General features: G+C 35.9%; 1 long non-coding RNA gene and 1 other non-coding gene across 3 annotated transcripts in view; both read right to left on the minus strand.

Moving 5' to 3' along the window:
* LOC131277167 (uncharacterized) overlaps nucleotides 1-21,810 on the minus strand; it is a 147,391-nt gene that overhangs the window by 7,547 nt on the left and 118,034 nt on the right. The gene's annotated exons all lie outside the window — the stretch shown is intronic.
* LOC111761563 (U6 spliceosomal RNA) lies at nucleotides 479-585 on the minus strand. Its single transcript, XR_002794891.1, has one exon. It is a non-coding gene; the product is annotated as a U6 spliceosomal RNA (small nuclear RNA).

A 21,810-nucleotide genomic window follows, 5' to 3' on the forward strand; every position in this document is an offset into this window, starting at 1 on the left:
TAGATGCATAAATATTTATTTATTTATTTATTTTAACGAACAAATCACATTTTTTAAAAGTAAAAATAAATTGGTGTATTAATAAAATGAAAAACATTATAAAGCTTTGTTTCAAACATTTTGCCTTTCATTACTGTAATAGGTGTTGCCCTGTATGTACAGTTGCAAAGCACTTTCTTTCATTTCTTCCTCAGTGTCTACATTCGTTCTTTTTTTTTGTTTCTAATTTTTAATTTAGTCTTTAAAAGGTTTTAGATCACAGTAATTCACATACACAATACAGCAGACTTCCATATATTCAGCATCAACCCTTTTCCCCTTTCCCCAGCAATGATCATTTATATATTCATGTTATATTTGCTGCAGCTGATGTACAGATTTTAAAACATAGCTATCAAACATGGTTCCGTTTTGGTTTACATTATGATTTACATTTATTTTTTTCAAATTCTACTCAATTTATTCATTTTCTTAAAAGAAAAATATGGAACACTTCATGAACTTGCGTGTCATCCTTGCACAGGAGCCATGCTAATCTTCTCTGTATCGTTCCAATTTTAGTACATGTGCTGCCGAAGCGAGCACCATAAATATTTATGATTGTTATTTCTTCTTGGTGATTTGCCCCTTTTATTAATATATGATGTCTTTCTTTGACTCTTACAACAGTTTTACATTTAAAATCTATCTTGTCTGATATTAATGTAGTTACACCAGGTCTTTAGTTACTGTTTGCATGAAATATCTTTTTCCAACTTTTTACTTTCAGCCTATTTATACCCTTGTGTCTAAGGTGAGTCTCTTGTAAACAGCATATAGATGGCTCATATTTTTTTAACCCATTTTGCCAGTTGGTGTCTTCTGATTGGGTAGTTCACTAACCTAACATTCAACCTTAATACTGTAAAGGCATTAATTACTTATACCATTTGATCCTTTGGCTTTCATGTCATATCTTACTTGTGTCTGTCTTTTTACCCTTACTAATAATCTTCATTTCTTCATTCCAAGTCTCTCTCTCCTATCTTTTCCTTTCAGGCTGCACCACTCCATTTAGTATTTCTTATAGAGCAGTCTCTTGGTGACAAACTCTCACACTTTCTGTTTATCTGTGAATACTTTAAACTCACCCTCATTTTTGAAGGACATTTTGCCAGATAGCATTCTTGGCTCACAGTTATTCTCTTTCAGTATCTTAAATATATCATCCTAGTGGTTTCTTGTCTCCATGGTTTCTGAGAAGAAATCCACACTAATTCTTATTGGACATCCCTTGTATGTGATGGATTATTTTTCTCTGGCTGCTTTCAGAATGCTCTCTTTATCTTTGGCATTTGACATTCTGAATAGTATGCATCTCAGAGTAAGTATATACAGGTTTATTCTGTTCAGACTAAGTTGTCCTTCTGGGTTATGAATATTTATGTCTTTCAAAAGAGTTGGGAACTTTTTGGTCATTATTTTCTCAAAAATTCTTTTCACCAATTTTCCATTCTTTTCTCCTTCCAGGACACTCATAATGCATCTATTTGTGTGCTTTGCACTGTCATTCAGTTCCCTGAGAACCTATTCGATTTTTCCCATTCTTTTCTGTCTGTTCGTCTGTCTTTTCAATCTCAGATGCTGTGTCCTCTAGTCCACTGATACTTTCTTCTGCAAGTTCAAATCAGTTTTTGTATGCCTATAATTTATTTTTAATCTCATCCTTTGTGTCTTTCATTCCCATAAGATATGTTACTTTACTTTGCAAGCTTTTAAATTCTTTTTGATGCCCACCCAGTGTCTTCTTAGTAAACTTTATCTCTTTGGTCATAGTTTTCTTCATCTTCTTGAACTGATTTAGGAGATTTTTTTGAACATCATTGATTTAGTTGAGTCTAATGCTGTATCTTTTCGGGACTTTTAATTTTTTCCTTTGGCTGGGTCATAGTTTCTGTTTATTAGTATGGCTTGTAAATTTTTTGCTGATGTCTAGGCATCTGATTATGTTGCTGAGTTTACTCTAATGGTCAATATTGTTCTCTTGCCTAAAGTATTTTGTTGGTTGACCTTGTTTCCTGGCTCTTCTTTGATTCTTGTTTCAACATATTCTAGATCTTTAAAATTGCTCATGTTTATGTTATCAAAATGTAGCTAAGTAATAAGTGGGCCAGGGAACCACTAATTGGATGTTTTTTTTTCACTTCACTTTCCCATCCTGCCGCAGCTGGTGCTCTTTGGCAAATCTTTCCCTGGAATCCTAGGTGGAGGACTCCCCCCATCTTCCCAGGGGGGAAAATGTGCTCTCCCCTCTCTGTTGGTAGCAATCAGCTATGGATTGTACTGAGGCTGCTTGCCTTGAGGGTGGGGGAGGGGAACCATTCCTTGCAGGGGGGGTGCTTACCTCAGTTTTTGCTTCAGCCTCTTCACCTTCCTGTCTCACTACTTCCTGGATGCTGCTTAGCACTCCTCTAGTATGCAGATTCCCAAATCAGCTGCTTTGGACAGCTTCTGCCTTTCCCCTGATGCTTCTATAAGAGAGGTGAACTACACTGATCCCTTAGTGCATTGCCATCTTCCTGGAACCCACCAATGATCTCTTGCTGCTAAAGCCACAAATAATATTCAGATGTTTCATATAAGTATGTCCACACTTCCTATTAAATTATTGAAATACTTTTGTTCCAGTTTATAAAGAGCTGTTTCCCTAAGCCCCCTTAAGTATCTCTTCCCTACCCATTACCTCAAGCCACTTCCCTATCATCTAGAACCTCTGAATGCAATTATGGATAGAAAAAATAAATGAATGAGAATGGTTAGTACTAAAGGTGAGGGGAATAAATCAAATATAGAGGCTCAGTTTGCATGTGGAAAAGACCTATGCAATTCTGTGATTTAGAAAAAACAATAGTCCTAAGGAACATGATTCCTTTTATTTTCTTCAACCAGTAAGCACTTATGGATTAATTAAATGTAAAGAAATCAGGAATAGATGCTGTGAAATTCCAAAGAACTAAATAAACTCTTTTTGCTCAAGGATGTGTGCTCTTCAATAGCATGATATGCTGTATATGTGCAATGTATCTCCTCCGCCCCACTATTTCTAGGAAAGTATGAAATACAGCCCAGCCCAGTAACAAGGAACACATTCTTACTGGTAGCTAGGCACAATTAAATTTCAATATCCAACAACTTTTAACATCCCAGCACCAATGAGCTTTACTGTCTTCCACATCAGCAATGTGCTTCAATGGTTATAACAGAGAAAGAACGGAAACTGATTGGTACTGATTATTTCCCTATCTCTCAGGGCTTCAGCTATAAAACACAGAAACACCTCAGTCCTAACTCTACAGGCAGCATGAACCTAAAATATTTCTGCAAACAGAAATGGTTCTGGACAAAGACTTGATTTTACTTTATCTATTTTAGACAAAGGAAACTGGAAGGAGTCCACCAAAGACTGTTAGAATTAATAAACAACTTTAGCAAAGTTGCAGGATACAAGATCAATATAAATAATCTATTTTGTTTCTATTCATTAGCAATAAGCACTATTTATTTGGAAGGGTAAGTGGTTCGAAGTAGCCAAAAATGTATTAAAAAAGAACAAAGTTGGAGGACTCTCACTTCCTGACTTTAAAGCATATTACTTAGCTACATGGTAAAAAATAGCATGATACTTCCATCAGGACAGACAGATTGACCAATGGAACTGAATTGAGAACTCAGAAATTGACCCTCACATCTATAATCAAGCAATTTTTGACAAGGCTGTTTAGCTCACCCAGCTAGGCCTGAGCAATCTGTTCAACAAATGGTGCTGGGAGAACTGGATAACCACTTCCAAAAGAAAGAAAGAAAACCCTTATCTCACACCTTTTTCAAAAATAACTCAAAACAGATCAAGTATTTAAATATAAAAACAACAACCATAAAAATCCTAGAATAAAATGTAGGAAAACATCTTCAAGATCTTGTGGTAGGTGGTAGTTTGTTAAACCTTATGCCCAAAGCATGAGCAACAAAAGGAAAAAATAGATAAATGGGACCTCCTCAAAATTAAATACTTTTGTACCTCAAGGACTTTGTCAAAAGGATAAAAAGGCAACCAACTCAATGAGAGAAAATATTTGACAATCACATATCTGATAAGGGTTTAAAATCCATGACATATAAGGAGATGATACAACTCAACAATAAAAGGACAAAGTATCCAATTAAAAATTGGGCAAAAGATTGAAAAGACAACTGTCCAAAGAAGAAATACAAATGGTGAAAAAACACATGAAAAAATATTCAAGAGCACTAGCAATTAAGGAAATGCAAATCAAAACTACAATGAGATATCATTTCATACCTATTAAATTGGCCGCTATCAAAAAGTTGGAAAACTGTACATGTTGGAGATGTGGAGAAATAGGGACGCTTATTCACTGTTGGTGGGACTGTAGAATGATATAGCCACTGTGAAGGACTGTTTGACCATTCCTAAGGAAGTTGAATATAGACTTGCTGTGGGACCCAGCAATACTATTGCTAGGTATATACCCTGAAGAATTGAGAGTAGTGACATAATAGATATCTGCACACTGATGTTCATAGCAGCATTATTCACAATAGCCAAAAGTTGGAAACAACACACATGTCCATGAACTGATGAATGGATAAACACATTGTGAATTATACACACAATGGAATATTATGCAGAGGTAAGAAGAAATGAAGTCATGAAACATATGACAACATGGATGAACTTGGAGGACATTATGTTGAGTGAAGCAAGCCTGACACAAAAGGACAAATACTGTATGATTGCCCTATTAAGAACTAAGTATATTATGTGAAATATAAATATATTATGTGAAATAGGAATAAGGGTAGAATTGTATATATATGACCATTTTTCTTTGAGGCTGAACAAATATAAGTTAATAGTACAAAATGTTAATAATATCAGACAAAAAAAATCACACTAAGAGGAGGAGACCAGACACAGTACTATATATTGTGTGATTCAATTTACATAAAAGTAAATATAAATTAATTTATAAAGAGGAAAGGAGATTAGGGGTTATGTAGGTCTGGGGAGGGAATGCTAAGAGGTGTAGAGTCTCTTTTGGAGTAATGAAATTGTTCTAAAATTTTTGAGATGTACAACATTGTGATTTTACACTTTGGATAGAATAGCTAGAAAGAGCAGCTATGTACAGTAGAAGCAGCATAGAGAGGTTGAAAGGTGAGGAAGCTTCTTGTTAGTCTGTTTTGTTATCATTATTGAAATAATGAAAATGCTCTAATAATGATTGAAGCGATGAATGCACAACTATGTGATCATAGCAAATACCATTGATTGTACACTTTGGATGAATTGTATGCTTTATTGGTAACTTATCAATAAAATTGATTTGTTAAAAATTTTTAAATTAAAAAAAAAATAAAACCACAATGAGATACCATTTCTACATCCACCTAGGATGACTATAATGAAAATGACAGACAAGAACAAGTATTGGGGAGGACGTAGAGAAACTGGCACTCTCATTCCTTTCTGGTGGAAATGAAGAATGGTACAACAACTTTGGAAAATAGTTTGGCAGTTCCTCAAATTATCATACATTGAGTTACCATTCCACTACTAAGTATATATCTAAGAGAAATGAGAGCATATGTCTGTACAAAAAGTTATACACAAATGTTCGTAGCACCATTATTCATAACAGCCTGAAAGGGTAAACAACCCAAATGTCTGCCAAATGATGAGTGGTTAAAAATATATGGAATATCCATGTGATAGAAAATTATTCAGCAATGAAAAGGAATGAAATACTAATAAATGACTACAGCATGGACAATCCTTGAAAACATCATGCAAAGTAGTAAAAGATGCCATTTATATGAAATGTCCAGAATAGGGTACTCTTTATATAGAGAAAGTAGAATAAAATGGTTTCCATGGTTGCCAGAGACTAGTGCTTTGGAGGGTATGGTGAGTGACTGCTAAGGTGCATAGAGTTTTTTGGTGGGTGATGAAAATGTTCTAAATTTAGATTGTGGTGATTGTTGTACAACTCTGAAAGTATATTAAACTGTAGTTAAGGAAAGTGGACTTGGCCCAGTGGTTAGGGCGTCCGTCTACCACATGGGAGGTCCATGGTTCAAACCCTGGGCCTCCTATACCCGTGTGGAGCTGGCCCACGTGCAGTGCTGATGTGCGCAAGGAGTGCCCTGCCACGCAGGGGTGTCCCCATGTAGGGGAGCCCCATGCGCAAGGAGTGCGCCCTGTAAGGAGAGCCGCCCAGTGCGAAGGAAAGTTCAGCATGCCCAGGAGTGGCACCGCACGTGTGGAGAGCTAACACAGCAGGATGACACAACAAAAGGAAACACAGATTCCCATGCCGCTGACAACAACAGAAGCAGACAAAGAAGAACACGCAGCAAAATCGACACAGAGAGAAGACAATGGGGTTGGGGGGTGGGAAGGGGAGAGAAACAAATTTTTTTTAAAATCTTAAAAAAAAAAACCTAGTTAATTATACACTTTAAATTGGTAAATTTTATGTTATGTGAATTATATCACAATAAATTTGTTCAAAAAGAGGAAAATTTCCAACTGGTTATTGTCTGAAGGTCCAAATAACGTACATTTATTATACATGCTTGTGGAAAATGTTGAGGCCTAAAGCCCAAAAATGAATTAAACTAATTATATTTTATTAATCATGAATTCAGTAGTCTGACATGAAAACGTCACCTAGACCCTGGCAACCCAAAGTATGTTCCCTGGACCAGCACCATTACCATCACCTGAAAACTTGCTAAAAATGCAAATTATCCAGCCATACCCCCTGACCTACTGAGTCAGAATTTACATTTTAACCATATACCAAATATGTCAAATGCTCATTAAAGTTTAAGATGAACTGGTATAATAAAATAACCTTTCCTTACAATACCTTATTTATCTGGTTTTCTCACTGCTTATTCTCATTGTACCTACCCTTTTTTTTTTTTTCCAGCTATATACCCAGTCCACTAACTCATTCCATTACCCAACTCTATCACCCAATTGCTGGCGTCTTATCATCCTCTAGCAAGTATAGATTCCATGGTGTTACTGTCATCATCAATACTCATTTCTTTGCCCAACATCTTCATCTTCCTTGCAAACATCAGTTTTAGATCAATTCAGAATCTTGATTTTTCTGTTACTATTCCTGGATTGCTCAGCCTTACTGAAGGAAAATTATTTTTGTGGCCTGGTGCTGTCAAAAAATCTGTGATCTCTAATCTTAAATAAAGTTTCAGAGCCATTCAGAAATATTTTTGTATGCTCATCACTATTACCACTTCCCAAAAAGTTAATTCTAAAATTCACTTACATCTCTATCTTTATCAGATAACTCACCTTTCTACTTTAGGCAGAAAACGTAGTTTCTCAGACATGAATTTATTTATCAGCCATGTCTCCACCCAAACTATCTTTTTTTGCAACTATTCTAAACTGTATCCCAGTCATTTTGGAGGAGGAGATTTTATTCTTCCTGCTTAAGTCATAGCCAATAGCTGTATACTTGTTATTAACTAATGGATATACTCTTGTTTTCATCTCTTCCAAGAATCTCTAAATAACCCTTCAATATTTCTTCATCCAGTCCCTCTCTCTGGCTCATTTTGTGAGCTCTAAAAAGATGCTCAAACTCCTCGTACCTTAATATCAACCAAACTCAAACTTGAACAAGCATATTCATCTTGCCCAAACATTCTCCTATCTTTCTCCTAATGAAACTTCTTTTTTGAAAGTGCAATATATTCTCACTTATCTCATATTCAGCTCTTTGCACATTGTGACTGACTCCAGTCTCATTGTGCTTTTACTGATCTTGATATAGTAGCCAAAGGCCTCTCAAATTTTAAATGCTTTGAAGCATTTGTATTTATCTATTCTGAGCTTTCAACAGATATCAGTATTGCTTGAAACCCTTACTACATCCTCTTTCTCCTTGTTTCGTTACTTTTACCCCATATGCCTTCCCAGGCTCATGTTCTTTCAAACTCTTAAAAACTTGTTTCTCACGGTCTCTTCTTTAACTCTCTTCCATTCTCTCACCATAGACTCTCTTCATACAACTGGGTCCATGCCCATGGTCTCACCATGATCGCCACTTCCAATTCCCTGACCCCAGCCCTGACCTCTCTCCTCTTTGAGGAGAAATTATGACTGCAAATTTAAAACTCATGAAAGTTTTATATCCTTAGGAAAGAAGAAGATCAGAAAGTATAATGCGATTGTAAATTTATCCCAGGAAAATAAAAACAAGGTTAAGGGATAAATCAATATAAGGAAAAAAAAGGCAGGGGTAGGGGAGAGATGTACTCTGAAAGGATATTTGGCATGCGCTGAAAGCATTTATAAATAGAATTAAGTTTAAATAAATGTTGAATTTGTGCTTGGTAAATATAATGAAAATGCCATACATTCACAAAAGAAAATATGTATGATGTACAAAGATATAATTTAGCAATAGCAAACTGAAATAAGTCATCAGATAATAAGAACAAAAACTATCTGAGAGAAATAGCTAAATGATTCTTCAGGAAAGGAAGGAAATATAAAAATTTCAGATTCTTTGGTAAGAACATTAACAGTACAGATGTCTGAACTAATGCAAAAAAGCCAAATATGTAATAAACTTTAAATAGCTTTTCATGTCTCCAAATAAGTTATTAAATAGAATGACAATAATTTAACAATGCATTCAACCCCAGAAATTAAGAAAATATATTGCAGATATACAAGCAAATCCGAATGAGGGAATTAATAAAAACAAAAGGTGAAATGTGTATCAGATTTTTGCCTAGTAGAATATATTCCTTGTCAATCTGTTCAACAGAAAAACTAGAGAAACCAAAGATGTGTGAAATCATGACAAAATACTACATAATCGTTCACAACTTTCACTATACACTTAATTGTTTATGTATGTTCATATATAAATGATATAAAGATAATAATAATAGGGTTGGTTGGAGGAAAATACTTTGGTTAGTAGTAATATTTTGACAATGCTCTTTAATCATTAGTTAAAAAGGTTTAACAACAATGCGAGTTATTGGTGTTAGGGTGAGTTATGAGAGTCCTGTATGATGTTAACTTACAAAACAAACATATATAACAATTATTATTATACACTTATTGTTTATGTATGTTTATGTATGAGTGATATACTTCAATAAATTAATTTTTAAAATATGATATAATCATAGATAAGTCGAAACTTTGGATTAGTTATAATAAGGTTTCTATTCAAAATGGTGGACCAAGTACAAGCATTTGCTTCACCTTCCCGTCAAAACAAAAAAACAAACACACACAAACAGAAAAACATAGCCTGACATATTGAGTCACAAAAATGATAGAAAATACATACAGACAGAAGATATATAGAAATTGTAGCTTAATAATAGTATGACAAAATTAAGAAAAACAGTAGTTTGATGAATTTCTGGAGGGGAAGAGGCAGATGGAACTACATTAATCAACAAACATTTCTGGAGGGAACTAAAGCACAGAGCCCACAGAAGTTGCCGACAGTTAAGGGGGGATACAGACAGCAGGGCTTGGACAAAGGGAACAAATCAGAGATGGCTGGAAGAACTCTCTGCCAATGGCCTCCCCAATCCTGTACAAAGTACCCCTGCTCCCCATTTGAAGAAAACATATTATCACCAAATAAATTGAACTTTACACTTGAGAAAGCTGTAAGAGTACACACTGGCTCTCTCTAAACCTGGTCTTTTTTATAGCAGGTTAGAGGGAAGAATGGGATGTTAGCACTGGAGAAGCCCCCCAATGAGAACTAAAGAAACCATATAGGATCCCCTGTGGAGATCAACCACCAGATCGGAGAGGATCTAGAATGATTTTCTTTCCTGCTCATTTCATTCCCCCAAGAAGAGAGCTCCAGTTCCTCCCTACTGGCCAATCTTTGCCCTGTTTTTGTGGAAACAATATATTAGTAGGAAAGACAAAGAATATACAAATAAATCAACAAATAATAGTCAAGTCCTGATTAGGGCTCTGAAAACAAAGCTTGGGAAGGAAATTGAGGAGGGATGGGGTACATTTGAAAGAAGAGTAAATACAAAAGTATCCATTTACTTTCAAGTTTCTTACAAGATGTGCGTTAAAGGGTTTCAATTATTGTTAATTTTATCGGTATGAGGATCTGTTAACCCATTGTGGGTTTTTATTTACCTATGTTTCATGTTATTTCTGCTATAGTGTTTATATGATCAGGAACACTTTCTCAGTTTTCTTTTCCTCTTTCTTGCCTTTAATAAGATCAATTTTGTTTCCTATATCTCCTACTTTCTGCCCTTCCATAGGTTACTTGTAATTTTTGTAAACAAATGCTTTAAATATAGAGACTAAATAATTAGAATGTATACTATATAAAGTATATATTTATGAAGCATAAATTAAAATATATTCTATATTTATATATATTTATAAAGTATATATGTATTGTGTGTTTGTGTGAGTATTGTGTATATATCTATGCATACATGCATATTTCTGCTATAAAACATTTCTCTTCCTTCATTTTCCTGTCTACTCTCCCCAAAACTCAACTGAAATCAGTTGTTAATTTTAGTCACAGATTGTAAAACAAAATATCCATGTACTCAATCATCAAAGCCCTTAAGACTGGGCTTACTGTTGTCCAGCCAAGTGTAATATAGTCTTTATTCAAGTTTCTTGATAACATTAAACATTGGGCATTGGTTCTCCCACTGCCTACAAACCTGAGATCTGAAATAGGTCTTATAGTGATTTCTATGAGAAAAATACAACAACTGATAATTGAAGGTGAATAGGAACAGAGAACTCAGGTAATATCCAATTTATGTCTGCTGATGAATCCCTCCTCTCTGTTCTCTCTTCTCCTTTTTTTTTTTGCTGTATCTGTCTCTCTCTCTACACACAGTTCATGGACTTGATGGTTTTCTTGTTTGGAGAGCTGGAAAATCAGGAGGTGTCCTTCTGAAAGTTTCAGATATAGATTTCTTATTCATCTTCCCTGTAGAGATTAAGGAGTGTGCAGAGACAGAAGGAATCAGGGCTTTTGTGTACAGGCTGCAAGACATCAGGCTCTTCCTAACCAATGCTTCATGCCTTAAGCTAGGGGTGAAAGGAAAATGAACAGAAGAGCAGCTTAGTATCAGGATGCCTAGGATGGGTAGGAAAATAGAACTAAATTTTAGGGCTGGATTGACAGACTTAAGTTCTTCTCTGTTTGTCTGTTTCTATATGAAACAGACTTTTTAGTTTCCTAGGCTGCTCCAAGCAAATACCATGAAATGGTTTGGCTTAAACATTGGGGATTTTTTTGCTTTTAGTCCGAGAAAATGGTCTAAATAAAGGCATCATCAAGTGATGCTTTCCTCCCAAAGACTGGCTGCCAAAGATCCTTGGCTCCTCTGCCACAAAGCAAGATACATGGTGAGATCTGCTGGTCTCTCCCTTCTCTTCAGGGTTTCACTGCTTCCAGCTCCTTGCTTCTGTGGCGCTCTTGCTCTCTCTCTCATTCTCTCTCTTTATTCATTCCATTTACAGATGACTCCAGTAATAGGATTAAGAAACATCCTGAATGAGATGGGTCCCACCTTAACTGAAGTAGCCTCATCAGAAAGTCCTACTTACAATGGGTTCACACCCACAGAAATGGATTACATTTAAGAACACGTGTTTCTGGGGGTACATAGAACTTGAAGCCACCACACCACCCTAATCAGGCAATGGAAAAAAAAAGTACACAATCACATGCTTTTTGATTTGATACCCAAAAGTCATTTTAGTCATTTTATCATATTTTTCCACTAGGTTTTTGTTTAGTGTATTTCCAGCAGGTCAGGGGTGTATTTTTTCTTACATGATATTTGGTAAATGTTCTTAAATTTTTAAAATTGTTGAAATCTAAAATCTGCAATTCATTTCAAAACACCTGTTAAGTTCCTATAATTAGAATTCATTCCTTTAAAATGTTTGCAGTTATCATACAATCTTTACAAAGAGTTTGTAATAAGGAAGTGTTTCTTGTGTCAGAGTTTAAAAAATGAGATAAAATATGCATCTATGGTATGTTAAGAACCATGTAAATGTATCAAACCAAATGTAAGAAATAAATCTACTAAAATGTTAGCAGCTTGTCTCTGGCATTTTAGTTGATTTTAATTTTCTTCTTATATTATGATAATGTAAGGGTTTCTTTTATCACTTTGTTTTTAAAGCGATTATGCCACATTTATGGCAACAAGGTATGAATAAGATGTAAAAGAGTAAAATACAGAACTGAGAAGAAATATTTTTAAGTATCCCTTTAGCCTCTTCTTCCATGATTCCCTCTGGAGAGAATCATTACTCAAGTTTGATATTCTTCCTTCCATTTCTTTTTTTTTTTTTCCTCCCCTTCCCCACCCTCCCTCCCCCAGTCATCTGCTCTCTGTGTCCATTCGCTATGTGTTCTTCTGTGTCCGCTTGTATTCTTGTCAGCACCTGGAATCTGTGTCTCATTTTGTTGTGACATCTTGCTGCGTCAGTTCTCTGTGTGTGCAGCACCACTCCTGGGCAGGCTGCACTTTTTTCTCTCCTTATGGAACGCACTCCTTGTGCGTGGGGCTCCCCTATACGGGGGACGCCCCTGCGTGGCAGGGCACTCCTTGCGCTCATCAGCACTGCGTGTAGGCCAGGTCATCACAGAGGTCAGGAGGTCCTGAGTTTGAACCTTGAGCCTCCCATATGGTAGGCAGACACCCTATCCATTGAGCCAAATCTGCTTCCCTCCATTTCTTCCTATTCACATAGATGTTAACCATAAACGGAACCCAATATACTTCCTTTTCAGGGGCTTTGCTCCAAGATATTTCCCCCTGTCAACATAATTTTTCCATCACTACTTCATTCTTTATAATAATAGCTGCATAGCAGCCTGTTGTATGATTGCATGAAAATGTACAAGAAACTTCCTTAGTGATGCATATGTAGGTTGTTTCCAATTTTACTTCAAAGTAAACTATATGTAATGAATACTCTTGTATACGATTTTTGTGCTGTTACATAAATATTCTTATAGGATAATTAGTTATATGATGGCAGGGTCAGCAGACCAATACTTTAAAATGTTGGTAGAACTTGCCAAATTGAATTCCCCAAACATTTCAACAGTGCTCACTCCAGTCAATGCAATGTGAGAGAGCTAGATTCTTTACTCCTTTATACCATTTGAAATTATCAGACTCTCAAATCTATGATGATCTGAGGGTCAAAATAATCTCACTGTTGCATTAATTTAAATCTTCCTGATTTCTAGGGTGGTGGAGTACTAGTAACATGCTCACTGGCTATTTGTATATGTCATTTCACAATTTGCATTGCAGTAACCTTTTTCCCTATATGTCCTGACTTTTCCTTTTTGTTTAATGGAGCTGTGAAGATGTTGTCGATAATCATTTGTCATGTTGCAAATGCTTACATTCAGTCAATTTCTTGCCCTTTAACTTCATTAACTTAATCATTTGTTGTGCAACTCTTGTTATTTGTTATTTTCAAAAAGCTAAATATATTTACCTTGAAATTTTCCTTTTCTTTACCATGGTAGCTGTTTCTTTCAGAAGGTCAGCCTATCTTTCATGTTATAACTTCTGTAATTTTCCTCGTTATGCATAAGTACATAATCCATGAGAAAATAAGGCTGGCATTGAACATGCATTAGGGCTATTATTATAGATTTTTTAAAAAAAATCAGTTAAATAATATTTTTTTCTTCAAATGTCTATCGTTAGTAAGAATATCATCTCTCCAATTATTTGAATTGCACCTTTATAAACATTTAATTTCTACCTATACTTGGGTCTATTTCTAGATTCTCTTTTCTGCTTCATTAACTTTCGTCTATTCCATCACTAATTCCAGATTTGTTTCAATTATTATAGTGTATTTTGATTTCAAGTAAGGCCAGTTCTCTTTATTGTTCTTTTGAAAATGTTTCTTGACAAGTCTCATGTTTTCTTCCCTGCTTTCCCATGAACTTTAAATTTAGCATCTTGGATTGTATAATAGATTACTCTTGATACTTTGGTTGAGAATTACATTACCATAGATGAATTTAGAGAGAATGGATATCTTCATAAAATCAGTAAGATTTTTATCAGAACAATTAAAACTTTCAAAAATATGAACAAGGCACCAATGGGTTAAACTTTGACATTTTTCCAATTTCATATACTGCCAAATTCAGCCTTCTCTCATGGGCATTGCAGCATGAAGTAACACGGATGATTTAGGATAAGCTTACATCACAACTGACCTTATTTCAGAAGAAACACAACCCAGAACAAGAAACCTCTGGGAACATTCCTGAGTGTATATGGATATGAGCTGTGGATTCCAGCTTGGGTAACTTCTAAACTATCTGGCTTTGAATATAGGACTCCTGGTTCTGGAATGCAGCTCCAAAGTCTCCGTGACTTTTAAATTCTCCTACTTGATCCTCCTTAACTCCCATGTCTCAAAGCTCTCTTTGCCTCTTTCTCTGTCAAATACAAGATGGATTTTTCTTTGTATGTTTTTAAGTAAACTTTGTACTTTGAGATCTTTGTACAGAATGCAGCTGGAAGAAACAACACAGAGAGCAACCATGGACCCTTTATTTGATTTCCCCCAATGGTAACATCTTGCAAAAATGATATACAGTATCACAACCAGGAAATTGACATTGATACAATCCACTGGCCTTGCTCAGATTTCCCCAGTTTTACTTGTACGTTTGGGTGTGTATATTCCTTATCTTTTTTTGGCTCAAGATTTAATTAACTTCTATAAATCAAGCATGTGAGTATTTTATCTTAATTACAGAATCACAATTTGTTTAACATTTCTGCTGTGGATGGGATATACAGCATGGCCCAGGATGCTTGGTAACAGAGTTTAAATGCATTAATAGATATTAATAATATTAATGTATTACGGAAATTAAATCCTAGACCTTGAATTTTGTGACATGGGAACTCAAATGGATCAAGAAAGATATTTCTATTTATGAGAAAGGGGTTAATTTCTCATCTGTTGATTTTAATTTATTAGTGTATAGTCTGGACGATCAGCTTTCCAAATGAGTTTTTGCTTTTCACGTTATTCCAGTGAGACATTTATAATTAATGTTACAAGAAAATTACACTAGGGCAATATTTAGTCAATATTTGTCAATAGGAAACAAAAGCATAAATCTAACTCTGGATGGAAAAAAAAAACAGAACACAAGATTGTTTTAGAACAAATAGGACAATTGTTGATTAATTTACTTGCAACTACATTTTTCTTTGACGAAATTCTATTCGGGTGACAAGCCCCCATTTGTTTTAATTCTTCAATTCAACTCCTCACAACTATTGTTCGTTTATATACTGCCATTTGTGCTTTAAAATAAAGCCATTGTTTAAAAGGACAAGCTCTCATATGTATTCCCTATTATTTTAAAATCATTTTGTAGATTTTCCTTTTTCTGATTATGCTGTTAATCATGATAGGGAAGGATGAATCAGTTTCACAATACACAGATGAAATTAAAGGGGCCAAATGGAAATAGGAAAGATGAGAAAACATGTTCTTCCCTTTCTTCCTGTATCATCATCATCATCATCTGGTATGGTTGTCAAATTGTTTATATTTGGGACTTTTTCCCCTAGAATGCTGAACTATATAAAATGCTTGGATATTCTCAAATTGTGGCATTTTTCTGGGAACATTTTCTTCTGGATTTTAGCAGTTATTTGACTGGCAAAATAGGGCAAAGGGCAAAGACTGTACAGGTAGGTGGGTTATCATGGTTGCTAGCCTAACGGTAAAGTGGAGGGATCCGAGCTACCTGGGGGTGGGAGGATCTTTTCTGGACTGACTTTTTAAAGTAGGAGATGTTGCTTATTTTTGCTTTTGCCACCAGTATCCACATCCTTCTTCTTCTTCTGTTCACCACAAAGTCTGATGTGGAACAAACTTAAGTGAAAGACAGATCCATAAATAAATTTTGATTAATATTTTATTGACCATAGATTCTATATCCTGAAATATATGTTAAGTCAAACATTTTATTTTATGCCATTGTAGACTTAGAGTTAACTGCTCTTAAGCTGGGAGAAAAAGTATTTAAACTTTATTAGCTTTAGTTTCCATATCTGTAAAGAAGAGGATAATAATAATATATACTTCATATAAGCTTCAAATATAAAAGTTATTTTTCTACCTGGAGAGAAGAGAAAGAAAATAATTCCAGGTGGAGGGAACATTAGCAAATGCACTTAAGCATAAATATGCATATTATACATGATTTAAAGGATAGCCAGAGCAAAGAGTACAGTACTATGAAATTATTATGAAAAATAAGTTGATGTTAGATAATGAAGGGCTTTAGATACTATGAGAAGATGATTTAAGATATTAACATCTTCAAAGACATTTTAAAGATTTCCTTTTCCTACTTAGTCCTCTTTTTCGAATCTTTGAACTTTTCCTCTTCCTAGCTTATGTAATATGCCATCTCATGCTCACTTTTCCCTCGGTGTTCTCTTCTATCAAAGACTCTAATGCTCCTTATGCAATGAGAGTTTTAGATCTGTCTCTTTAGAAGTATTCTATTAGGAAATTTAATTCACAAGTCAGATGTGATTAGTTGTGAAAGTCAAGCTGGCCAAATACCTGCGTAGGTTTAACCCTATGTGAGGCACAGTTATCAATCCCAAGAGCTTTCCCTTGATTCTCTCATATAGGGGAAATTTCTGGGTTTGGAATCTAAAAGCATTTCCATATACTACCTCTGAGTACTGCAATCCCAGAGGGTGTTTTCCCTCTTGTTATAATGCCTTTGCCCCCCATATCCCCTGGCCATATCTACTCTTGTTGACAAATACGACCAAGTTGCTAGGATGAATTGCCTGCTAGTGTGAAATGAGAGAATGATACTATTCACTTAGTCCTGAAGAGGATGAGGGCTATAATCATGGAAATACATTTAATGTTATATATCTCAACAGGATAGGCAGCAACCAAAAGGAAATATCTTCTTCTATTGGCCTAGAAGAGTGACGGACATTTCTTTAGGAGTCAGTCACTGATGATCAGAATAAAGGATAAGTGTTCTGGAGTGAAAATCCACTGACCCCTTCCATTTCCATATGCCCAAAGAAGAAAATAATAATGATAAAGGGAAGCCAAAACCAGTGTGTCCCAGTTCACGTACAATATTTTCAAGTCTCAGGTTGAGGGGATAGAACAAAAGGTATGATTCACGGAATAAAGATAGACTTCAATTACCTTGACAAAGATCTCACATTATCCCCAGTCCATTCCCCACCCTCATAAAGGTGCCTCAAATGAAGCTGAGTTGTGTTTGGGCATGCGAAGAACATTGTGCTCTGCTTCGGGAAAATGGGTACAATAAATTCTCCAGGTCCTGAAGTCCACATAACCAGGTAGGTAGCAATTCAACAACAAATGTTTAGCAAGCATGTACTCTGTGCTGGGCTACTGTTGTGGTGACACAGCGGTGAACAAGACAAAGTCCTTGCCTTCATGGAACTCCTATTCTAATGGAAGAGAACACCAATAATTAAATAATCAGACAAACCTAGAATGGTTTAAAATATAACTAATCACTTCAGGTAGTAACTTGTGCAATAAAGAAATTTCAGGGGGTAAGATACGAATAGCTGTTGCTCCTAAATTAAAGTGATACCTTATCCAGAAAACCACATGATGTGGATTTTCCATGTCTTCAACAGGAGCAGGTACCCAGGTAAATAAAGCAGTATATTTCTGTGTAGCATAGCTTTTTCCTCTCCTTTGCTACAGGAGCATCTGGGACATTCTCTGGGCAAATAGGGTCTAATCAGAATTGAGAAAGGAGCCTAATTCTCTTAAGGTGCTTTTAAAATATTTTTATACCACAGTTTTCCTCACTATTTCAGAAGAACTTACATTGATTATCCAAGTTCTTCTGTACAGGAGAATTATTATAAACTGTAGACTTTCTGGGCTCCTGAATCAAGCTCAGAACTGGCAGGGACCTATCTTTAGCAACGGGGAGAAAACCAAATCCACGCAGAGGTCTCCTTGAAAAACTATCTCTGTATTTTGTAAAGGCTATTTCCCAACACCCTAAATCTGTTAACACCCTAAATCTGAGTTGATATTAACCCATTTCATTCTGATATTCTTCAGTTAGGTGCTCACAATGCTGAGCCTCACTTAGCCTCTATCTTCACTCTTTTCCCTTTTGCATTAGACGAGAGTCTTGTCCAACTTTTCTACACCCCCCACACCATCTGTTGCATTGCCTATTTCAGCTTAGCTAGAGCCAGCCTTTGCCACTGAGGGGTGATGGATTGAGGCCTGGCTAGGGGTCAAGAAAGCCAGCCAAGAACGTGAGGCACATCTTTATTAGACACCAATACACTCTATGGTGCCTTTCTCTCTTTCTTTCTCCCTTTCTTAAATTCTTCATCTCTCCTTAAACAGGTATTTATTGAACATCTGTGAGTGCCATTCACAGGGCTAGAACTTGGAAGGACATTGACTACCTTGTGAAAATCACACTCAGATGACAAACTTATTTCATGTAGCTAAGTCCAAGGGTGTAACCATTCATTGTAAATAATTAGGCAAAATTCCAGGAGAAAACCACTCAACTAGCATTTACTCTCCCTACAGAAATGGCAGAAATAGCCAAGTTCAGTAGTTACAGAAGACCAAAGATTAAACATGTATTACAAGCATGTGGCAGCAATTTAAAATGAGCTTTCTGCCTGATAGATGGTGTGGCCTGTTTCTCAGCTAAGGATGATATGGCCAATTAAAAAATAATATACCTTCTATCAGTGATAACAAATTGTCAAGACTTTACTGAGAATCACTTTATCAGCAACTCTGTAGTAGTGATAAATTATCATTCCACATCACCCAATATTACTCAAGAACGCTAGTAAGCTTCCTGAGTACTCTGTGAGATTTTTCCCTTTATAATTAACCCTCATTAAAAGGTTTCAGTTTTTTTGGAATGATCAGCAATGACACAAATGCAGCTGAGAACAGCTGTGTCACAGGTGTTTGATGTTGCTTTGTCAGGAGTAGTTCATCACTCATAAAGTGACTTAATCCCTTTTCTTTTTTTTTTTAACTCTATTCATTCTGTCACATTAAATGGAAAAATGTGCCTGGAGTTATAATTTCTAAGTTATTAGAGGCTGCACCAAAGAACACATTTTTTACCACTGGAGTAATAAAATCTGTATTTTAATGCTTTAAGAAATAAAAATTTGCATTAACATTTAAAATAGCCCCATTAGGACACACCAAAAGGGGATATGGGTTGCTTTGACAGGGTTCCCAACAGCCAACTTGAAATAATTTGAACATCAAGAAGAATGGTAATGGTTTGTAGAATATTGAATATTACACTGGATATGAAAAAAATGAGTATCTGAGCCTATGCTAATACTAAAAAACACACACACACACAAAACGGAAACAAAGGACAAGGGAAAGTTTATTGTTGAAAAACCCTGGCTAACAAATTTAAATAAAACAGTAGAATTAGAAAATCACCACTGATCTTTGCAACCGCCATGACTGCAATCATTTTTTTTATTTTTATTTTTTATTTTTACTTATTTTTTTAAAAAATTTCTCTCCCCTTCCCCACCCTCCACCCGCCCTGGTTGTCTGTTCTCTGTGTCTATTTGCTGCGTCTTTTTTGTCCGCTTCTGTTGTCAGCGACACGGGAATCTGTGTTTCTTTTTGTTGTGTCATCTTGTTGTGTCAGCTCTCCATGTGTGCGGCGCCATTCCTGGGCAGGCCCCACTTTCTTTCATGCTGGGCAGCTCTCCTTACGGGGCACACTCCTTGCATGTGCGGGTCCCCTATGCGAGGGACACTCCTGCGTGGCAGGGCACTCCTTGCACGTATCCGCACTGCGCATGGGCCAGCTCCACACGGGTCAAGGAGGCCCGGGGTTTGAACCGCAGACCTCCCATGTGGTAGACGGATGCCCTAACCACTGGGCCAAGTCCGCCGCCTGCAATTATTGATTTAGGTAAGAGTCATCAACAGAACTAAAACCATTCAGTGAAATGTTGTAGGAGTAAAGATATTAGTATGGTCTCAAAGTATCATTCCACAAATTGCTTATTTATTATAATGGGGGAAATTGCCCTCTACCATGAAGAGAGCTATCAGTAAACACAATCCTAACCCAGTTTTCAAACTTAGCATAACCATAATGGGACAAATTGGCATTATGTACTTTCTGATAAAACACAATGAAAAGTATACAACATTACATCTGTACCATTCTTACCAAGCAATATTTAACCTGAATCTAATCATCATTTAGATAAATCTGAATGTGGGGCATTCTATAAGAAAAGTGACCTTGACTCTTGAAAATATCACTCACTCACTCACACACACACACACACACACACACACACACACACACAAAGTGTGGTAGGAATTTTTCAGATGAAAAGAAGGTAAAGAGACATCATGCCCAAATTGAGTAAATTATCACTGGCCAGAAAAGAAAATCTTTAAAAGAGCATTTGGGGAAATGTTGGGAAATTTGAATACGGACTATATATTGACTAAAATGATTGTATTAATGTTAAATTCCTTGGGTGTGATGCTAGTTTGGGGGTTTGTAGGAGAATGTCCTTATTCTTAAGAGATATAGGATGATATATTTACAATGCAGAGTCATATTCACAAATTAATTTCAAGTGGTTCAACGAAGATGATAATCTAAGTATAGGTATAGCAAATGTGGGAAAATATTTTAAAATCATCCTCATTTGAAGAAAATTTTTATTATTAGATTGTGGCTCTCAGATTTTCTCAGCCAATTACAAAACACTGTTTTAAACCTAGATCAATCATTTTCCATTCCACAAGTAGATCATAATGTTTACCTTTAAATATTAATGAACAATGACAATGTTCAGCATTCCATAATAGTCAATGAGTAGAAAGGGTTTGAGGAAAGGAAAAGAGAGAGAATATAATCAAGTTTTTGGAAGTGAAAGCAATACTACCTGGAGAAAAGGTAGAGAAAGAAATTTGCACTGATTGCCCTTTTTTTTTTTTTTTAAATGATCCAGGAAGGTAGGCATTTGTCTGTTTTATTCACTAATTCCCAACTGCCCAGAATACTGCTACTGTCTATTAGGTGTTAAGTAGATGTCTTAGTTTCCTGGCTATGATAACAAATGGCACTAAATAGGTTTGGTTAAACGACTGGAATTTATTGGCTCATGTTTTTGAGACCAGAAGTCCAAAATTGAGGCATCGTCAAGCAATGCTTTCTCCTTAAAGATTGTGGCATTCTGGGGCTGGCTGCCATGATCCTTGGGTCCTTGGCTTTTCCATCTACATGGCAATGCACATAACTGCAACTTCTCCTTCCTCTTCTGGGTTCTGCTTACCTCTAGCTTCTTACTTCCCTGTGGCCTTTTCCCTGTGCCCTTCTCTATAAGGCCTCAGTAACAGAGTTGAGACACATTTCCTGACTCGGTGGTTACCACATCTTAACTCCAAATAATGTTTTTAAATGTCTTATTGAAATACCCCTACTGTTGCAGATTTTTTTTGAGCACCCCCTTACTTTCTGGCCCAACAAGGAACTCCAGGTTCATCTTGTGTTTTCCCTGCCCTACCTAGTCATATAACTAGCCATTTCTTCAAAAGTCCTAGATCCTTTTATTGGAAAATGATACTAGAAGCCA

This window comes from Dasypus novemcinctus, chromosome X (assembly GCF_030445035.2).
Source record: "Dasypus novemcinctus isolate mDasNov1 chromosome X, mDasNov1.1.hap2, whole genome shotgun sequence".
Lineage (NCBI taxonomy): Eukaryota > Metazoa > Chordata > Mammalia > Cingulata > Dasypodidae > Dasypus > Dasypus novemcinctus.